This window comes from Bos indicus, chromosome 21 (assembly GCF_029378745.1).
Source record: "Bos indicus isolate NIAB-ARS_2022 breed Sahiwal x Tharparkar chromosome 21, NIAB-ARS_B.indTharparkar_mat_pri_1.0, whole genome shotgun sequence".
Lineage (NCBI taxonomy): Eukaryota > Metazoa > Chordata > Mammalia > Artiodactyla > Bovidae > Bos > Bos indicus.
Genome location: NC_091780.1, coordinates 53,883,979 through 53,906,556, shown reverse-complemented (window position 1 = coordinate 53,906,556; position 22,578 = coordinate 53,883,979).

The following is a 22,578-nucleotide window of genomic DNA, read 5'->3' as shown; positions in this document are numbered from 1 at the left end:
TGCCTTTTATCCATAGTTATGGGAAATAAAAGACTAAAACGTATTTTAATCCAAAATATTGTCTCCTAAAATACAAAAAGGACTTTTATGAGCTTTAAACTATTGTTTTTTTCTTGTTTCAGTTCTTAATTCTTCTCATGTATTCATAGCACAGTGTTTGCTATATTGTTTTTAACAGTTTTATGAATATAAAAACCTCCAGTTGCAAAGTCATAAATAAAAACAACTGTGGAAATGTTCTGATGTTTGAAATGTGGAGAGAGAAGATTATAATAAAACTAATTCTACTTTTGAACACTTATTTTGTACAGAGCATTGCTACACAATTCATACACATTAATGGAATATAATTTCATCCGTACCAGCCCATAGAAGTTTTGATAGTAATTCTACTTTGCGATGTGGGAAACTGAATATTAGAAGGAAAAACTGGCAAAAATTACAGGGCTAGTAAAGAAGCATGAATGTGCATTCAAGTCTGTCTGATTCCAAGGATGGCTTTCTTAACATTTGGATCTTCCTGGTATAGAATTCAATAAGGATCTAAAAATGAAGCTTCAAAGATAGTTTGCAGCAGACTATGTATGAGGTATACTTTGTTACCCTTGGCACATGGCTTGCATCTATTTCACTTTCTGTCTTAATTGTAATTTCAGACATATTGCTTTATTTGTACTTGCTGCTGCTAAGTCGCTTCAGTCGTGTCCGACTCTGTGTGACGGCAGCCCACCAGGCTCCCCCGTCCCTGGGATTCTCCAGGCAAGAACACTGGAGTGGGTTGCCATTTCCTTCTCCAATGCATGAAAGTGAAAAGTGAAAGTGAAGTCACTCAGTCCTGTCTGACTCTTCGTGACCCCATGGACTACAGCCTTCCAGGCTCCTCCATCCATGGGAGTTTCCAGGCAAGAGTACTGGAGTGGGCTGCCATTGTCTTCTCCGTTATTTGTACTTAAAAACATCTAAAAATTAACAATCATGTTCTGAGTTAATTTTTAAAATGACTGTTTTCATACCTGCTTCATATTTCTCCCTTGAAAGAGCCCAGATCTCTCCCTCACAGCCTAGAGTCATTTGGTTTTTAAATCCAACCAGTTTTCATCAGCATGTCTTCCCAACATATACACCTCTAAATACCCTCTGCCTAGGTGTGGAATGTCGCCATCTTTGCTTAACTCATCACATCCCATTCTTTCTCCCTCTCTGCAAGTCTCATTTCCTCCAGTCACTTAGTTCTGAAAACAACAGTTAGAACAAAACAAAGAATGCAATCAGTTATTTCTCATCTTACTTTATTTTTTTAATTTTAATTAGAGGCTAATTACTTTACAATATTGTATTGGTTTTGCCATACATCAACATGAATCCACCACGGGTGTACACGTGTTCCCAATCCTGAACCACCCTCCCACCTCCCTCCCCATACCATCCCTCTGGGTCATCCCAGTGCACCAGCCCCAAGCATCCTGTATCCTGCATCGAACCTGGACTGGCGATTCATTTCTTATATGATATTATACATGTTTCAATGCCATTCTCCCAAATCATCCCCACCACCACAAGCCAACAGGGTGATTCCGTCTCCTCACAATTTTGCTCTTTCCTAATTTTCTTCCTTTTCTAATTATTCTTTAATATTCTCAGCACACAGTGATCTACTTTTATTTAAAATGTACAATTTGAGTTTAGACCTATGTATGTGTGCATACTAAGTCGCTTCAGTTGTGTCCAACTCTTTGCAACCCTGTGGAATGCAGCCCACCAGGCTCCTCTGTCCATGGGATTCTCCAGGCAAGGATACTGGAGTGGGTTGCCATGCCCTCCCCTAGAGGACCTTCCGGACCCAGGGATCGAAGCATTGGCAGGCAGGTTCTGTACCACTAGCACCACCTGGGAAGCCCAGATATCTGTATACATTAGTGGAAATCATCACCATGATCAAGATAACATTTCCCCCTGAAGTCTTCTTATGCACCTTTGTAATCTCTTCTTGTCACCCATCAACAATGCCTGCTGCCACCCTCTCTGGTCTGATCTGGTTTCAGACCCTACAGGTGAAGCTTAATGAGAGTCACACTGCAACTCTCCCCAAAGAAAAATTTCTTAAATTATCTTCTTAATATCATACCATCTCTTTATTCTGTGAATGACTAATTTTTGAGCTATAATATCAGTTCTCATTTGTCCGTTGGAAAATATGCGTCTTAATCTGTGTCAAAAAATTTGCACTACATGGGGTAAATAGACAGGGAAGATATGTTTTTCGGGAAGGCAATACATTATTGCAATAGAGGACAAGACTAATGCTATAGGGTGAGAGACTGAACTGTGTGGGAACAAAAGGCAGGAGCATACCTAAACTTCTGTATCAACTAGGGGAAAAATTGGGGGGCATTAGGGCAGAGGTTGGTCAATGTGATTAGCATAACTATGTTTGCTAATGGAATTAAGTTCCACTGGAACTAGGAGACTGGGATGGTACTATTTTTCTTTCTTTCAGATTTTATTTTTATTAGTCGATTTACAATGTTGTGTTCGTTTCAGGTGTACAACAAAGTGAGCCAGTTGTGCATATACATATATCCAGTCTTTTAGATTCTTTTTCCATGTAGGCCATTACAGAGTGTTGAGTAGAATTCCCTGTGCTACAAAGTTGGTCCTTATTAGTTATCTATTTTATGTACAGTAGTGTATATGTCAATCCCAGTCTTCCAATTTATACTCCCCGGCTACCCCCTGGTAATCATGTTTATTTTCTACATCTGTAACTCTATTTCTGTTTTGTAGATAAGTTCATTTTTACTCCTTGTTTAGATTCCACATATAAGTGATATTATACAATATTTGTCTTTCTCTGTCTGACTTTACACAGTATGATGATCTCTAGGTATATCCATGTTGCTGCAAATGGCATTATTTTGTTCTTTTGTTTTTTTTTATGGCTGAACAACATTCCACTGTATATATGTTTATTTACCTATATATGTATATATACCACGTATTTATCCATTCCTCTGTTGCTGAACATTTAGGTTGCTTCCATGTCATGGCTATTGTAAATAGTGCGGCAATGAACACTTGGTGTGTGTGTATCTTTTCAAATTATGGTTTCTCTGGATATATGCCTAGGAGTGGTATTGCTGGATCCTATGGTAGCTCTATTTTAGTTGTTGTCTTTTTTTGTTTGTTTGTTTTTTGTTTTTCTAAGGAACCTCCACTCTCTATAATGGCTGTACTAGTTTACATTCCACCAACAGTGTAAGAGCATCTCTTTCTCTTCTACATAACCTCTCTTCCATGTATTGTAGACATTTTGATGATGGTCATTCTGGCTGGTGTGTATTTCATTATAGTTTTGATTTGCTTTTCTCTAATAATTAGTGATGTTGAGCAACTTTTCATATGCTTTTTAGCCATTCAGATGTCTTTGGAGAAATGTTTACTTAGATCTTTTGCCAATTTTTTTGATTGGGTCATTTTTTTTTTTTTAACTGCATAGAGTTTGTATATTTAGGAGATTAATCTCTTGTCAGTTACTTTTTGCAAATATTTTCTCCCATTCTGAGGGTTTTCTTTTTGTTTTGTTTATGGTTCTTTTTGTTTTGTTTAAGCTGTGATGTGCAAAAGCTTTTAAGTCCCATTTTAAAGGGATAGCTCCCAGGTCCTTAGTCCTGGGGTTAACTCGATAGAGGCTGGAAGAAGATTTACAGCTCAAAGGGAAAGGACAAATGTTTACAAGGGCAAGTTATCTAAAGAAAATGCTTTAAGAAAAGGGAGGCCAGGGGCCTACAGTTGGGTAACAAACTGTATGGAGTGGAAGTTGCTCAGTCGTGTCTGAATCTTTGCAACTCCATGAACTGTAGCCTACCCTGTCCCTTCCACCGCCCAGGCTCCTTTGTCCATGGAATTCTCCAGGCAAGAATACTGGAATAGGTAGCCATTCCCTTTCCTAACCCAGGGATCAAACCTGGGTTCCTGCATTGAAGGCAGATTCTTTATGATGTGAGCCACTTAAAAATATTAAGGATACTTTAGGGGCATCTGGCAACTTACCTGAGTCTGTCATTTCTATGTACCTTAGAATGCCTCAGTCAAAATGGCAAAAGGTTGCTAAATACACTAATAAATAACTAATAAAGAGGAGATATAAGTGGCCAATCAGTTCAGTTCAGTTCAGTCACTCAGTCGTGTCCAACTCTTTGTGACTGCATGCACTTCAGCACGTCAGGCTTCCCTGTCCATTGAAAACTCCCAGAGTTTACTCAGACTCATGTCCACCGAGTCAGTGTTGCCATCCAAACATCTCATCTTCTGTCGTCCCCTTCTCCTCCTGCCTTCAATCTTGCCCAGCATCAGGGTCTTTTCCAAGGAGTCAGTTCTTTGCATTAAGTGGCCAAAGTATTGGAGTTTCAGCTTCAGCATCAGTCCTTCCAATGAATATTCAGTACTAATTTAATTTAGGATGGACTGGTTGGATCTCCTTGCAGTCCAAGGGACTCTCAAGAGTCTTCTCCAACACCACAGTTCAAAAGCATCAATTCTTCAGCGCTCAGCTTTCTTCACAGTCCAACTCTCACATCCATACATGACCACTGGAAAAAACATAGCTTCGACTAGACGGACCTTTGTGGTAAAGTAACGTCTCTGCTTTTCAATATGCTGTCTAGGTTGGTCATAACTTTCCTTCCAAGTAGCAAGCATCTTTTAGTTTTATGGCTGTAATCACCATTTGCAGTGATTTGGAGCCCCCCAAAATAAAGTCTGTCACTGTTTCCATTGTTTCCCTATCTATTTGCTATGGGACCAGATGCCATGATCTTAGTTTTCTGAATGTTGAGTTTTAAGCCAACTTTTTCACTCCTCTTTCACTTTCATCTAGCAGCTCTTTAGTTCTTCTTCACTTTCTGCCATAAGGGTGGTGTCATCAGCATATCTGAGGTTATTGATATTTCTCCTGGCAATCTTGATTCCAGCTTGTGCTTCTAGTGGTTTCCTTTCTTCAATTTAAGTCTGAATTTTGTAATAAGGATTTCATGATCTTAGCCACAGTCAGCCCCCAGTATTGTTTTTGCTGACTATACAGAGCTTCGTAGAGTCTTCTCTTCTGTTTGTGGAAGAGGGTGTTTGCTATGACCAGTGCATTCTCTTGGCAAATCTCTATTAGCCATTTCCCTGCTTCATTTTGTACTCCAAGGCCAAATTTACCTGTTACTCCAGGCATCTCTTGGCCAATAGGTTCATAAAAAAATTCTCAGCTTCACTAGTGATCAAGGAATTGACAAATAAGCCTGACTGAAAATACCATTTCACTTATAGTCATAGAAAAATGTCCTAAAATCTGAAAACACCATATGCTTAAGAACATGCCAGTGGGGAAGGGAGAGGATGGGACAAATTGAGAAAGTAGCATTGACATAAGGAAATGGCAACCCACTCCAGTATTCTTGTCTGGAGAATCCCAGGGACGGAGGAGCCTGGCGGGCTGCCGTCTATGGGGTCGCACAGAGTTGGACACGACTGAAGTGACTTAGCACCAGCAGCAGCAGCATTGACATATATACATTATCATGTATAAAATAGATAGCTTGTGGGAAGCTGCTATATAACACAGAAAGCCCAGCCTGGCACTCTGGTGACCTAGAGGGTAGGATGTGGGAGTAGGGAAGGAGGCTCAAGAGGGAAGGGGTGTGTGTGTATATGTATGTGTGTGTGTGTAATTATGACTGATTTTCATTGTTATACGGCAGAAACCAACACAACATTGTAAACACTGTAAAGCAATTTTCCTCCAATTAAAAAATTTTAAAGAATTATAAACTATCATACACAGCTGGTAGGAATAAAACTTATAAAAAGACTTTGGGAGAGTAATTTGGAGTCTTAAAAATTTAAAGAAAGTATTCCCAAGAAGCACTCATTCTATTTCTATAGATATGAATAAGAAAATGTGTACTCATGCAAATAGTCATAGAAACATTATCTGTAATAATAGAAAAAAAGGGAAAATAACCGATCAGCTTAAATATTGATCATAGTGAAGAAGATAAGTAATTTTATATTCAAAGACTAAACAGGAAAGTAATTTTATATTCAAAGACTAAACAGGAATAAAAATAATTGATCTAAGAAAGCTGTATCAATATGGTTAAATCTTCCAATGACTACACTAAGTGAAAGTGAGCTTCAGAAGAATAGATACAGAATGATGCAGTTTATACAAATGTTGCAAATGGAACATAACAAATTATTTACAGAGACACATAAGGCAGGCATGTAAATAATAAACTCTAAAATCAGGAAACAACACACTTATACAAAAAGAAAGAGATGGATTTCAGGAGGTACATTTAGGGAGTATAAAGAGTATGCTGCTGACTGGTAGGTACGTGAATGTTACTTTATACCTCCTGATTTGACTGGAATACTTCATAATGAATTAGCATTAACAAAGGTGTGTGTGTGAAATCATTATTTATGTGTATATATCATTTATAAGTAAAATGAAATAAAATGAATGATTTTTTGATATTTGACTATCAAAATATCAATCATTTATAATTTAGGATTGAACTTTCAGTAAACGTGAATTGGATTTTAATTTGATAATGTTTGCATCTTAAGTGGAAAAATAGGTGACTTTAGAGTATTAAAAAACATGAATCCACTGTTGACTTTCCAAACAAAAATTATGGGAGGGGGTCAAAAGTCCAAGTTCCATAGGACAAAGGTGTTCCTAGGAAAATTCTTGATGCTAGGACATGAAAATAACATAAATAACAAAAAAATGTTCTTGATAGCCCATGGAAAATGTAATCAGTGTTACTTATAGATTTAACATTGTACATTGAGACTGCAATGTTATGTTAAGTTGATTAAACAGAATATTTTTCCCCTAGTGAGAATGCTGAAGTTTTTCATGAAGATGTTATACTTCTACATAGCTCAGGACAAGTAGGTCAATATGGTCCTAGGAAAAGTAAATGACAAATATAAAAGCATTGCATAAACACATAATTATTTGCTGTTTGACTCAATTTTAATTTAGTGCTTATTCTAAGGAAATATTCTAAATGAAAAGTCAAACAGCAAATAATTATGTGTTTATGCAATGCTTTACACAGACATCAAATTATGTAATAGTGATGACTTTTTATTGTGTTGGGCTTTTCTCCAGAAATATTATAGATCTACTTGAATAGTTACTTGTAAACTACTGATAATCAAATACATTGTGTTGAATCTCTTCTAATACGCGATAGTTAAGTGTACATTATTGCTGTAAATTCACAATAAGTATTTGGAGGTGCATTTTCAGATAATGGTGATTCATTTATTCTGATGAATCCTTTGTTTCTAGTCTGCCTACCCTGACAAACATTATAATGAGTTGGCTACTATCATAAATAAAAGGGGTATAATCTGTGGTCATTGAAGACAAAAAATTGATTTGCTTACATCAATAAATAGTTTTTTTAAATTAAGTTTATTTATTTTAATTAGAGGCTAATTACTTTACAATATTGTATTGGTTTTGCCATACAACAGACACTGACTTCTAATAATATAACAACTTAGGCCATCTTAATTTTATACCACATATATTTTTAGTAGTTTAGTTTGAAAACCATTAATGCTTAAGTTGCTAGTATAGCAATGATAACATTGAGAGTAATGTTTTCTATGATATGATACTGGTATTATAATAATACTGTGACACGTAATATCTATTGAGTATGTGTGGTGGGTCAGGCACGATTTTGATGCCTTAAATAAACTATCTAACCTTAGCTACAACACAGCTGTCTAGGATGGGTACTCTTGTCATGAGAGGTTAACATGGAGCCTGGAGCACAGAATGGTTGTTTAATTTGCCCAACTGGCAAAATCTGCTAGTGACAGAGCTAGGATTTGAACCCAGTGACACAGAGAATAGTTGACTGGGTATATGCAAAGTGAGGCTCTGTCATTTTCTTCCACTGAAGGATATTTCTAAAACCAGGGAGAAAAGTTGACATTGACTCTTCAACAAAATTCCTTTTTTATGTGAAGGATATTAAAACAATAACACTTCAACTGGTAACCCGTTTTCCAAGATAATAGCTTTTCTATTTTTTTCTTTAGTCTTTTGTTCTTTTTTTCCCCCTACTGTGGAACTTGATTGGGAAAAAAAATCTCAGTTTGGTAGTCTGCTCTCAAAAGAATACCTACTAAAGGCAAGGAACTTTTAAAAGAATAAATCCTTTTGTTCCCTGTCTGACAAAATATAGAAATATGGTACAATGAAACCCCTCAACTGAATACTCGGCAAAGAGGGAAAAGAAATCTGTTAAAAGGTAATAGCTATTTGAATTTTTTCCAAGATAAATCACGTACATTTCATTTAAAGTGGAACTCTTTTACAGGAGTTGTTGGAAGACAGATTGAGCAATACTGAAAGTAATTGGAAACTTCCTGCAACATACAGGCAGTTCATGAAAACACAGTCAATGAATCATATCTCTGAGTCTTTGTATACATGATTAATCCTGTCTGTCCTTCACAGGAGGTAGTTTGAGAAAATAATTCAGAATAAAATTATATTTTATTTAAATAAATTGAAGGTGTTGCTTGTTGAATGTTTAGAGAAAATATAACCATATAAGCAAAGAAGAAAAATAGAAAACATTCCAAATTTGATCCCCCAAGATAACTATACTAATATCCCCATGTATATTCTTCTCATTTTGCATATATTGTGCACACAGACATAAAAAGAACAAGATAAAACCATAGTATATTTCAGCGATATTTATTATTTACCTTTTATTAAAACTCATGTTTCCACTTAATTGTACATGGTGCATAGCAATAACAATTTTGCCATAAAATGATTATGGTAAATAATTTTACCATAAGATATTTAGTTGTTACCAATCATTTTATGGTAACAACTAAATACTATGTCCTTGTACCACATATCTAATGCTAAATAAATGGATAATGATATGTTATCATTATCCATTCAGCTAAGATGAACAATTACAAATTATAGCTAATCATTTAGTTTTCATTATGAAAAGCATATATTTTAATATTTTAAAGATACCACAAAACACTAACTGCAACCATTATATAAGCCTAAGACCTAATGAACATTTATCCTAGGGATACAATATTTGATTAACAATTGAAATTAATACAGTTAAACTGATTCCAGTTTAACAGATTAACAAAACATAAAGAAAACCATATGCTCCATTTAATAGATAAAGAACAGGCATTTGCCAACATCTAGAATCCATGCTGGATAAATCTTTTAGCAAAGAGCAGTTATATATAACTTCCTCAAGCTGATAAAGTGTATTAGTTTCCTGGGGCTGCCAGAACAAAGTACCACAAGCTGGATGCCTTAAACAACAGAAATTTATTGTCTCACTTCTGGAGGCTAGAAGTATGAAATCAAGGCATCAGCAGGATTGGTTCCATCCCAGGGCTGTCAGGGAAAAACTGTTCATGCTTCTCTTGTAAGCTTCTGGTAGCTTCAGGCATTCCTCAACTTGTAGATGGTATTGTGTTCACATCGTCTCCCCTCTGTGCATGTCTGTCTTTGTGTCTATACCAGGCATCTAATCTGAAAAAGCAGTAAAACTGTCTTCATTGTAAGATAACATGATCATCCACATTGAAATTCAACGGAACACATGAAAATACTATAAAAACTAATAAGCATGTTTGACAAGGCTGGAGGATATAAGACCGATATAGAAAAATCAATTGTATTTAAATATACCAGCAACAAACAATTGGAAATAAAAATTAGGCAATCACTGCCATTCACAGTAGCTTTAAAAAATCTAAAATACTTAGGACTAAATCTGACAAAGCGTGCTTATGACCCAAACAGTGAAAACCAAAAAGCATTGCTGAAGAAAACCTAAGTAAAAAGAAAGTTATAGTGTTATTCATTGAACAAAAAATTGAAAAAAAAAATTGAATAGAGGTAAGATATCAATCTCTCCAAATTTGATATATATAGTCAATGCAGTCCTAATCAAAATCCCATGAGGCGCTCCTGTAGTAATTGAAAAGCTAATTTTAAAATTCATAACAAAAGACAAAGGAACTAGAACAGCCAACGCAATCTTTTGAAGTAAGAAAATTGATATAATACCACCTGATTTCCGCCAGTGTTTCTTCTTATTTCTTTTCATTTTTTGGGGGATACATTTCATATATCTTGAATTTGTCCAACAGCTCAATGACTCGCTGATCATTTTTTATATATGTCTTTCATTTTGGATTAAATCTTTTATGTCTTCATGTTTATTTTATCTTCTGTGATATCTAATCTGAAGTTCAGGTCTGAATTCTGCTCAGTGTATTTTTCATCTATAGCTTTCATCTCTAGAGGTTTTATCTGAGTCTCTTTTCTAATTCTTATGACTATACTTGTTCAATATTTTTGTTAGCTTTTAAACATATGGAATATATTTTAATAATTGTTTCCTGTCCTCTGTTGCTAATTCTAGCAGCTATGTCAGTTCTGGATTTTTTTAATTAGTTGATTGTTACTTGTCATGTTATTCATATTTTCCTGATTCTTTGCTGACTAGAATCCCATACATTATGAATTTTATCTTTTGGTGGCTGGGTATTTTTATATTCCTATAAATATAATTGAGCTTTGTTCTTAAATGCAGTTAAATTAGTTGGAAATGGTTTGATCCTTTCCGTTTTTTATTTTAAAATGTGTTAGGACGAGAGCAGGGTTTAGACTAGAGCCAGTTTTGTCTTAATAATGATTCCAGATGCTTTATCTGATGCCCTGTGAGTTGTGATGGTTTTTATTTTCAGTTTGGTTGGCCCTGTGGGAACATCTACTACCATTTCCTCAACTCCTTTTAGGTGGTTTTTCTTGGTTTTTGGTAGTTTACCCACTGCATGTGCTGATAAGTATTATGCTAAATGCTCATGGAAGACCCACTCCAGATCTTTGTAATTCTTTCTGTTCAGTTGTTTTCTCTGTGGTTCACTGTCCTGGTCTTAGATTCTCAACTCAAGAAGTTCATCCTTTTCACAAGGGTTTTTTTTCGTCTATGTCATGATCTAGAAACTGTTAATGCAATGAACTGTGACAGTCACTAGGCCACCTGTCTCTCAAGAATCAATGGCCTTTGTTGTATAGTGTTCAGTGTCTTGAAAATCATTTCATATACTTCATCTATTTTTTTGTTGTTGTTTAAGATACAGTAAATCATATCCCTGTTCACACACCTTGCCTTGAAGCAGAAGTGATCCTTTACTATTTCAGAAGTGAATAATATTTTTCCATGAACTTACTAACAAAGTTGAATTCTTTTTAGTTGCTAGATATTCTAGGGTAAGGAATCAAATTCAGTGACTTGCTGGCTGACAATAGGTTATTTGAGATTTAAAAGTAGTAAGCTAAAATCTATATACAAACAATTGAAATTGGGCTATGCCAACAAAAAGTGACTTTTGAGATTTTGAAAATGCTGTTAATAGTTCTTCTGTTAATCTTGGACTTTAGAGTAAAAGATTAAAAACTAGAGATATTTTTGTCATTGTTTGTTTATTCAAATTTCACCCTAAACTTTTTAAACAACTCTTTAGGGTATACTCTTATGATAAAGTCTTCAGAGAAATTTATATATGTGTGTGTGTATACATGCATATATTTATGTACATATACATAAATGTACATAAATATATATGTTTATATATACATATACAAATATTTTTTGTGAGCAGATTTTGGATCAAAACTTTTAGCTGAGAAAGTGCTAATGTCAGCTGAGATGTGTGTGTGTTTAGAAGAAATCACTAATTTGCTTCCTTGCTGCTTTTGTCTTTCATCAGCAAAAGAAGAACATTTGGGGACATATGCACACTAAATATAAAATAGGACTGATTTTTAACAACTTCAAAGACAGCATATGGCTGTTTCTTTCTTGTTCTTAGTAATGGGGAGTCAGACATTTGCATATATAACTAGATAACCCATAGAACTCACCCTGAAAATTTAATAAAAACTATGTCTGAAAGATCTTTTATGGAGTAAGTACTACATATGAAACATTGTTCTCAACACCAATATTCAAAAGTAAATAAATGACAGTCTCTGATTTTGAGCAGTTTAGGTTTTGGAGAGGAGGAAATGTTTGAATCATCTACTGAGTAACATGCAGGAACTGCTTTGGTAGAACAGGAAAGAGTTCTTTCTGGCAGTCTGGGAGGAAGTCCAAGAAGGAAATGATTTGAGAGTTCATTCTTTAAAAGCACAGACAAAGGAAACAGGAGATTGGCATACAGAAGTTTTCGAAAACAGAGGACTCTATGCATAATACCCTTGACTTGAATGTCTTTGGGAACTAGTCATGTTTACTGTTCTTATAGCTCTTTTAAAATGATTTTTAAAAACATTTTTTATATTCAAAATTTTAGATTAATGCTATATAAATCCTACCTGTGTCTCCAATCCATTATCCATATTGTAGGTAGGATATATTTGTGAACACTGCAGTTTATACGTGGCAATCTTCTGCTTAAATGTCTGTAATAGCTATTCTCCCAATCCCATCAGGAAAAAGCCCCAAATGTTTAAAGTGTGTTCCAAGTTCCTTCATGTTCTAGTCAATTATTGTCACTTTATTTCAATGTCATGTCACCTTCCTCATTGAGTATTTGGACCAGCCATATTTATTTCTACTTTCTAAAACTTTTAGGTTTTAGGCTTTCTTTGGCCAGTAAACATTCCTAGGCTACTTGAAATCTCTCCCTGGCGTTGATGCTTACATCAGCAGGAGTCTACAGAGTGTGTGCTAGAAATATGATTTTCTCACCCTACAACTCTAAACTTCTGTCATCAGTTCTTGAAAGAAATCTGTACCCGCTCAGAGACAGGCCAACCCTGGATTCCTCCAACTCAGTTTCCAGATCTTTACCTAACAAAGTGGAGGAGAGTGCTGGCCTCCACACACCTCCCAGCGTTTTCTGCCTTCAACCATCCCCACTGCTCTCACTGTGCACTTCACTCATGTTGATGCTGGTCAGTGATGTCAGTCTCCACAAGAAGTCCAGGCCTCCAGGTCATTGCTCACTCCCTTCTGCTTGTTTTCTAGATCCCATCTCTTTTCAAGGACATTCCTTCAGCTAATCTCCCCACTATCAAACTAACCACTGATTTTTCTTTATTACTGAGTACGTCTCATCTGCCATAAAACTTGGCCACATTTATCCCTATAATTGTTTCCCAGTTAACTGTTCCTCTCTACATCAACTCTCCCTCCAGAAAACCTGCCTTGCGTTCTTCCTTTCACATCTTATTTTGTTCCCACCTCTTCAATAACCCCAACCTTTTCTAAGTTACCATGATCTCCATTTTGCTACATTCAATGATCCACCCTCATATCAAATTACATTGACTTTTTGGTGAAAGTGGAAGTGTCAGTCACTCAGTTGTGTCTGACTCTTTGTGACCCATGGACTGTAGCCCACCAGCCTCCTCTGTCCATGGAATTCTCCAGACAAGAATACTGAAGCGGGTTGTCATTCCCTTCTTCAGCAGGTCTTCCTGACCCAGGGATCGAACCCAGGTCTTCTGCATTGCAGGCAGATTCTTCACCATCTGAGCTACCAGAGAAGACACCCAACCTTTTAGTATAATTTATTAAAACTGTCTTTTCTCCTCTTTGAAACATGGTCTTCTTGGCTTTTAGAAAAATTTGCTTCACTTGTTTTCCTCGCAGATCATCAGTCTGTTCGTCAATCTCCTCCACAAGATGTTTTTCATATCTGAGAGTAGTAACATAGAAACATTCCAGAATTAGTCTTTGGTTCTCCCTTCTGCTATATATTTATTTCAATCTGTTGGTGATCTGACTCTTACAGATCTAAATTCACAGCTCCATTTGCCCCAGATTACTTGACTCCTTGTTTCCTCCCTTGCCTCATTTCCAGTATTCTTCTTGACCTCTCTCTCTACTAGATTCCATGTTGGTGCTTGAGGTCTCTTAGGAATACTTCAACTTTTGGAACTTTGCATTTGCTATTCTTTCTACCTGGAATGTCTTTGCCTCAGATATCTTTAGGACTTTCCCTCACCTCGTTTAAATACTCGCTTAAATATAACAACCTCATTGAAAAGTTTCCTAACCAATTTTTAAAAATTGCCCATTATCCTGGCACTGACTAAACACTGTCCCTTGTTTGTTTTATCCATAACATATATCACCTAATTTATTATATGTTTATTTTTAATTTCTGCGTCTACTCAATAGAATAAAGTCTATAGGAAAGAAATTCTTTCTTTTTTGTTCAGTGATCTCTCTCCACTGCTAAGGAAAGTTTACAGTGAATGGTAGGTATTTATAAATATTTGCTGAATAAATAAATGAATGAATGAAGCCCTTGTTCAGTTGACATCTTTATTTTCCTTTAGCAGTCAGTATAGTTATCACTTTTTCCAGCACGTTTTACCTAATTAGGTCTCATCATGATGTTCTTTCCTTATATTAAGAATTATTGTGCTGCAAGCATTGTTACTGCTTTTCTAATTATCTTTCTCCCTTAACCTGAATTGTAAGCTAAAAGAGGTGAGGGAATAGTCTTATTTGTTGACCATATTTTACGAAGTATTTAGAAGAGATTGATAGGTATTCCACTCAACACAATTTTGATGCATGTCTTGTGACTGCTTTAAAAGGTATAGGAAAAATAATTTCAAAAGCCTTTGAAATAATTTGTAATTGTATAACTTCTCACAAACTATTTGCTGTTGTCATTGTCAAAACTAGCACTTAAAAGATGGGACATTTTGTATTGCCTATTTTCCTGACCTTTCCCAGCAGACATTACAAAAGCCAGATCTCACATCTTACAGCACAGTGGGAAGAACCGCTCCCTCTGGTCATGTGCAAAGTTTGAATGCGGGCAACAGAGCTGTTGTGAATTCTGCCAGGGAGGCCTAGCCACCTTTATGGCCTCATCCACTAAGCAAGTAGCCAAAACCTGAGCAGCAGGTGGAGCTGAGCCAATCCGGGGAGGCACATGAACTGAGTCCAGTACAGAAGTGTGCAAATGTTAAATATTCATAATCTTTGTCAATGCTATGCATAGGATAAGGAGACATACATACATACATACCCATCAACAAAATAAAGGATAATTGTAGGGATAAAGGCTTAGGCTTCTTTGTCAAGAGTATTTAAACTGAAAATTAAGCATGCAAAAGAAGTTGGTGTTTACATTTATGAATACTTAAATGATTGCTCTGCCAGTCTCTACATTTCCTAATATGTAGCCCTGGAAATAAAGTTAAGGAGACTTTATTGATGTCTCTGTTTAATACTTGACAGTGTAGCCCACTCTTGGAGTTGGGATATAATATCCTGAAAATATCAATTAAGGCTAATTGTTCTGTTGTATCACTTAAGTTCTCTGTTGCCTTACTGATGGATTTCTCTGTCCGTAAGATCTGTCCATTGATATGAGTGAAGTGTTAAAGTGCCCTGCTTTTCTTATATTCCTGTCAATTTCTGCCTTTATGTCTGTTAGTATTTGTTGTATGTATTTGGTTGCTCCTTAGGTGCATATATGCTGGTGAGTGTAAAATCCTCTTCTTGTATTGATCTGTTGATCATTATATAGTGTTTTTGTTGTTGAGTTGCTCAGTTATGTCCAACTCGTTGCAACTACGTGGACGGCAGCACATCATGCTTCCCTGATCTTCACCATCTCCCAGATCTTGCTCAAACTCATATCCATTGAGTCAGTGATGCACAGAGTTCTTTTTCTCACTTTTGTTTAAAATTTATTTTTAATTGGAGGATAATTGCTTTACAATGTTGTGTTGGTTTCTGCCATACAACAATGTGAATCAGCCACAAGTATACATATATCTCCTCCCTCTTGAACTGCCCACTCCTCTAGGTCATCAAAGAGCATCTGGCTGAGCTAAGACAGAGATCTTAAACCATATTTTGCAACTCTCAGTACTTGTAAGAGACAAAGTATTTATTAGATTATTGAATGTTTTTCTCTTCACTGTGTAAAAAGTAGAAATCCCTCAGCCTTTTTTATTCAGTTCATGAATCTTTAACCATAAACTTGTAAACCACTAGAAGTAGTATAGTCAATTAAAAAAAAAAAAACAATTTGTGAAGCATTTTTAAAAATTGCACTTGACCCAGAATAAAACAGTTTTAACTGAAGAGTTGTCTTTATAAATAGTGTTATTCTGAAAGAAGTTTATAGGTTCTAAATGTAGTTGGAGGTAGGCAATATCTGTGCACAGAAGCTCTCTGTTGACCCTGAGTGCTGTTCTCATGAATCTAAAACAATTAGAAACAGCAAGAGTTATCAGTTAATAAACTGTGGTGTTCTCTTTGTTTTTGGAAGCACATAATCTTTCTAAATGCTAATAATTGTCACTTAACAATAATTTTATGAAAACAAACCTAAAAAGCTATGAGAAAATGTTTTGGCATTTCATGTAATGTTGCTCTTTTCTACTTACTAAGATAAAACTGAACATATTATAATTATATATTTAAATCTAAAACAAGCTATCCTAGATTATGTGTTGTATATAATAGAGAATAAATAGGACTATTTTTCATTTTAAGTTAAGCAAAATGCTCTAAGTTTTTGATGTCTCTCTGTAGTAGGTGGACATTTTTGTCATCATAGCTTTGGGAGCTCCACCAATTTCCTTTACAATTCCCTTATGCTATAATGAGAATAGCATCACAAATGAAAGATTTTTGGTCAGGGAAATCTCATGGCATGTTAAAGATATTTGAAGATTCCATCTAGATTACATCTATTTACTTCCATTAATATTTTTAATTACTATAGAGTATGATGTTTTGTCAGCCATTGTTTTAGTATTCTTGAGGAAAATGAAAACTCTTGGAGAAACAGAAAGTATTCATTGAGACCTGATATATCCTGATTTTGATTTGTGCCACTTGTTTTAGGGGAAAGAAAACATATAACTAGAAATTAATTCATATGAAATAAATTGCAATGTGTCAGGAATTGTGCTACAAGGATTTTTAATGTTGAAGCAAGCTGTAAAGTATTTGAGCTTGTTGTATTTGAAAATGCAGAACATGTTTTGGAGAGGTTACTTTATATAGTCAGAGCGACACAGTTACTAACTATTATAGCCTGGAGTCCATCACCTTCCATTTTGCACTTTCTGCCACACTATCAGGCTGTCACATGTAACTGGAGAGATGAAACTGAAGTTGAGTACAGTGTGACTAGGCAAGATTTTTGTGTTCAAACTTGAATTTCAAGGGTGGATAAAGTGAGATAAAGAAATAAGCATTCGGAACTGAGGAAGAAAGTCAGCAAATACACAGGGATTGAGGGGACTGACAGAGCAGGGAGAGATCTGTTTAAGCAGAACATATACAGGGAAGTTGGGTTAAAGTGGGTCAAGTTGTAAAGAGAGCTGAAACTGAGTTAAGGCAGGTCTCTGTAACCAGGCAGAATGGTTCACTTATAATATGTGTGTTGTAGAGCAAAGGTTGCTTGCATCAGAGAAATAACATGGTGGAATTATAGACTGAGGTGACATTATAGACTGAGGAGACATTATGGACTGAGGAAGGAGGACTGAAATAAAAAGGATGGAATTAGATGAGTTAATATGTTTTTAGCATTAATAAAACTGATATTAAGGACTCTTTTGAACTTGATTTACTTCTGAGCATATCTATAGTCTCAACACAAATACATAATATACATTTATATGTATAATTTTGATAATAATCAAATATTTATTAAGCAATCATTATGCGTTTGGATTTTTAAGATACAGCAACAAAGAAAATAAAGTCCCAGTCTTCCAAAAACAATTCTAGTAGATAATTCATACAATCAGTTCAGTTCAGTTGCTCAGTCATGTCTGACTCTTTGCAACCCCATGGACTGCAGCACATCAGGCTTCCTTGTCTATCACCAACTCTTGGAGCTTGCTCAAACTCATGTCCATCGAGTTGGTGATGCCATCCAACCATCTCATCCTCTGAGATGAGATTAATTCATACAATAAATAAATACAGAAGATGTCAAATGTGGTAAGTTTTATGAAGAAAATTAATTTAAATTTATGTAAATTTATTATAGTTTCCATAGGTCAGGAATCTGGACCCTATTTTTCTGGTTTCCCAGCTCAGTGTCTCTCAAAGCTATGACAAAGGGCTGAATTGGGCATGAATTCTTATCCTAGCTTCAGGGTCTTCTTCCAAGCTCACTCCAGTTTTGACAGAATTCACTTCTGTGCTGCTCTAAGAACTCATGACAGCTTGTTTCTTCAAGATCAACAGGTGTTTCTCTTTGATCTGCAGATTATCTCTTAATAAGCCCATCTGATTAGTTCAGGCCAATTTAGGATGATTTCCCATTCGATTCCCTGGTGGCTCAGACAGTAAAGAATCTGACTGCAATGTAAGAGACTGGGTTCAATTCCTGAATCAGGAAGATCCCCTGGAGAAGAGAATGGCTACCCACTCCAGTATTCTTGCCTGGAGAATTCCATGGACAGAGAAGTCTGGTGGGCTACAGTCCATGGGGTCGCAAACAATTGGACAAGGGTGAGCAACAAACACTAATGTAAATTCAACGGATTGGAGACCTTAGTTACATCCATAAAATCTTTGCCATATTAAAGTGGTTAGAAGCAAGCTGCAGTTTCTGCCCACACATAGGAGAGGGGATTATATAAAGGATCAGTTCATTTCAGTTGCTCAGTTGTGTTTGACTCTGTGACCCCATGGACTGCAGCACACTAGGCCTCCGTGTTCATCACCAACTCTGGGAGTTTACTCAAATTCATGTCCATTGAGTCAGTGATGCCATCCAACCATCAAGATGCCTTCAATCTTTTCCAGCATCAGGGTCTTTTCAAATGAGTCAGGTCTTCTCATCAGGTGGCCAAAGTATTAAAGTGTCAGCTTCAGCATCAGTCCTTCCAATGAATATTCAGGACTGATATCCTTTAGGATTGACTGGTTTGATCTCCTTGCAGTCCAAGGGAGTCTCAAGAGTCTTCTCCAATACCACAGTTCAAAAGCATCAATTCTTCAGTGGTCAGTTTTCTTTATGGTCCAACTCTTAACCCTAACCCTAACCCTTACGTGACTACTAGAAAAACCATAGCCTTGACTAGATGGACCTTTGTTGGCAAAGTAATGTCTCTGTTTTTTAACATGCTATCTATGTTGGTCATAGCTTTTCTTCTAGGGGAGTGTGAATATCTGGGGCCATCTTAGAATCCCAACTACCATACACTACGACTATGGCTTAGAGGTAATTTAAGAGAGAAAAAATAATAATCTGTTTGTATTTTAATTTCACATATTATAACCAGCAAGATAGTAATAATATCTCCATAAACATTTATTAACACAATGCTAAATGAAAGTTTTATTATTTTTGCATCATAACTAAAAGGAGACTTTTGTGGCCATTCATTATTAAGGTAATTTTAATATAATCTATGGAAGTAATCTTCAAACACTTGACCTAATTCAGAATTGGAGCTTTGAGAAAGAGTCCCTCTATAAATGTGGACATACTTGAATACTTTCATGATGTGAAGAATGAGAAATATTAAAAGATTTCCCCATCATTTGGACTTTTGTGATATTCTAACATCGATCCTTGTCAGTCAAGAGTACTTATGCCCCACTTGTGTTTTAGATTGTGTAATACAAAAGTGTCTAATGCTATCAAACAGTATTTTCCTGAACTTAAGATTGTTTTATTTCAATCTTTTAGTAAATGTAAAAATAATCAAGAGAAATGAAAGCGTCATACTGGATTTCACTGAAAACTATTAATAATTTATTAAACATTAAATAATGTTTAATGTTTATCATGAAGCAAAACTATTGATGGGCATAGAAATCTTTCCATGCTTGAATAATGTTTTATTTTGAAATATTTATTCCTTAGAGTTTACCAATTTATGTGCCTAGATAAATATATTCAAGTTAATATCCAAAATTTAAAATGTAGTTATTTTCAGGGTAAACTTAATTGTATTAAATTTTTAATATTGTTATTAACTGAGTCCACTCAGTAAATAATGAGTCCAGTCTACAAATTATAACCTCAGCTTCTATTTTGCCTTTTTATATCCAACATAAGCTATAGTATAAATTATTTCGATAAGACAAAATAAAAGTTACATCATTTAATTCTCCTTTACCTTGGAAATTTCCTGAGCAGGGGCAAAGGATGAGAATATTGACCAGAGAAACTGCCATTGGTTATAACATTGCCCACTATTCAAGCACTGTCATAAAGTAAATACCAACTAAAAGGTTATACATAATTAGAAATATAACCTTTTCTCAGTTAAACCAGAACTTCTTCCTGTGCTGAGTCCTTGGTATGTTCATATTGTGATTGGAATGGTTATAAGTGGTTGAACATTCTCTGTTCATCAAGGATTCTTTTTCTCACCTAAAATTTACAAGATTTTAAAAGTTGTATTGATCTAAAAGCACTTTCTTTGCAGCCCATGTTGCTTTCTCTCTAAGTGTTATTGCCCACTAATTGCTCTTGAATTGATAGCCATTACAAGTAACTCCCACTGTGGTCAATTATCAGACAGTATAATTTAGAACAGTGGGGACTATCTGTTAATATGATTCTTTGATCCACTCAAAAATATGAAGATTTTAAGGATGACATCTAATACATGTGAATTTCATTTTGTAGGCCAAAAAAAAAAAAAAAAAATAAAAGCCCAATTTAAATTCCAGCAATTTGTGAGGTCCATCATACTAGGAAGGACAAGTGCGACAAAGCATTTAGCATACAGAAAGAGACAACATATTTTATCATACTTTGTCAAGGCAATGCAGTCTAGATACTCTTCCTAGAGCTTTCTGGCACCCTACAGAGTCATGACGTTATTTAGTATGACATGAAGCACGCACAAAGGACTACTAAAAAATCCCTGACCTCGAAGACTTGCTCTCATAATATATAGAATCATGAGTTAAACCTTGGATTCTTGTTAAAATTTAAGAGTAATTTCAGCAAAGGGTAGCAAGTCATACCTTAAGGCAATTTATGTCAAACTATTTGTCAGATTATGATAGTGGATGCCAGTGAGGCAAAAAGAGGGGTTTTTGTCTCCTAGGAGAAAAGATATGTCTGCACTGTCTTAACTCGTTTTCCACCTTCCTCCTTTCGCTACCAATGGAGAAGGGCATGGCAATCCACTCCAATATTCTTGCCTGGAGAATCCCATTGACAGAGGAGCCTGGTGGGCTACAGTCCATAGGGTCGCACAGAGTTGGACATGACTGAGAGACTAACACTCCACACACTACCATTGCATATGACAGTAATTGTGTACGACACAAAAAATCAAGTATAACCTATGGCTAGCATATGAATCGCCTCATTATTCCTCAAGAAGAGAGGCCCAGGAAGAAACCTGCAATGGCCCTAGAAGTGTAGGCCATTTGAGTAGATTCCAGTGTTTTATAATCCCGAGCCTTGCCTAGACTAGGTAAAAGGCTCCATGTGGGCACATCCCATTGGCCCCACTGACTCCTCATCCAGTGGGGAGGAGCTTGGTCACAGTAAGGTGAGAACTGGAAACTCTAAAGACAGGGTCCAGGACAGGGGTCCTATTTTCCTAAGTCTTCAGTAGAACTATGCTCCTTGTTGATTTTTTTTTTAATGTTCTGCTGATTTATACAAATTTCCCTTAATTTCCTGATTTAGTTTTTACTAAGAAGTATATTGTAACAGCTAGTATTTTTCCTTCTTCAATATAAGAAAATTATTTTCCTACCAATGTTATGTATATTTATATATGATAACTGTATATATACAGCATCAACACAATATTTTCTAAGTGTATATATTTTAAAATTAAACCTATGCGTTTCATATAATAGCATTATATACCTTTTGATGAGTATTTCATGAAAAAATATATATTTTAAGTCTATTCACAGTATTCAGAAACTAATGCTATAAACCATAATGAGATTAATTGAGCAAATATAACTCCAATTACCACTTAGTAGTTGTGGTTGTTTGTCAATAGAGTAATACTTAATTTTTGTTATTGTAGTGGCTGTTTGAAAATATTTATATTTAATTTCTTGAAATTTCTTCAATATACTATTATGATTCTAAGTTCTTTTGATTTCATTTTGAATTTAACACTCATTAACCTAAATTTTGCTCACTTTTGGCTTTACCTAAATGTCTAGAAATATTATTAGCTATTTCTTGCTGTACAATTGTCTTGATAATTTTAGATTTTTATAGCTAAATCTAGAGAATTCAGTACTTAGATAAGTTAGGTTGGTGAAAAGGGAAGCTTAATCATACATAAGATGAGGAACCTAATTCCATGATGGTTTTCAGTTTATTTGGCATTAAAAGATAAGGATGTCTGGATATGAAATGCCATCAATAATTTTCCTAATCCTAGATGAAAATTAATTTTACATAAAGGACATATAATGGCTTAATTTTGAGAGAAGATCAAAGGAAATTTCTGTTTATTATGTCCCCGTAGTTTACCTAGATGAA